The following is a 269-nucleotide window of genomic DNA, read 5'->3' as shown; positions in this document are numbered from 1 at the left end:
CTAACTGCAACAACTACCGTTTGGTTGCAATAAAGACCAATGGGGCATCAAATTAGAGCTTAAGATACCTATGTGGCGGATGTTACCATAAGGCGCACCATAGCATAAGATGATGTTTACAACCGCTAATGGACAAATGGATACGTACTCTGAAGCAAAAGAAAACACCGCAGTGGTAAACTGGTAATGGTTTACTCGTTCCTTCGTCTTTTAGCTTTACAATGCTCGATCTTATATTAAGCATACCCAACATGTTTTACTTAAAGTAC

Source organism: Papaver somniferum, chromosome 10 (genome assembly GCF_003573695.1).
Source record: "Papaver somniferum cultivar HN1 chromosome 10, ASM357369v1, whole genome shotgun sequence".
Classification (NCBI taxonomy): Eukaryota; Viridiplantae; Streptophyta; class Magnoliopsida; order Ranunculales; family Papaveraceae; genus Papaver; species Papaver somniferum.
The sequence above is the reverse complement of the archived record's forward strand: the minus strand, read 5'-3'. Positions refer to the sequence as shown.